The sequence below is a fragment of the Oryzias melastigma genome, linkage group LG15 (assembly GCF_002922805.2).
Source record: "Oryzias melastigma strain HK-1 linkage group LG15, ASM292280v2, whole genome shotgun sequence".
Classification (NCBI taxonomy): Eukaryota; Metazoa; Chordata; class Actinopteri; order Beloniformes; family Adrianichthyidae; genus Oryzias; species Oryzias melastigma.
The window spans coordinates 67,668-67,878 of NC_050526.1; the positions used below are offsets into that span (position 1 = coordinate 67,668).

The 211-nt window shown below is 57.3% G+C and overlaps 1 protein-coding gene across 6 annotated transcripts in view; it reads left to right on the forward strand.

Annotated features, from left to right (window-relative positions):
- LOC112162193 overlaps window positions 1–211 on the forward strand; it is an 11,256-nt gene that overhangs the window by 4,239 nt on the left and 6,806 nt on the right. The window lies entirely within an intron of this gene.

The window sequence follows — 211 nt, forward strand, 5'->3', positions numbered from 1 at the left end:
CCCTTCCGGGGTCGCGGGGGTGCCGGAGCCTATCCCGGCTACTGAAGGGCGAAGGCGGGGTACACCCTGGACAGGTCGCCAGTCTGTAACAGGGCCTCAATCACACACATCCACTCTCACATACATACCTAGGGGCAATTTTAGAGTCACCAATTAACCTATGAAGCATGTTTTTGGACGGTGGGAGGAAGCCGGAGTCCCCGGTGAAAAC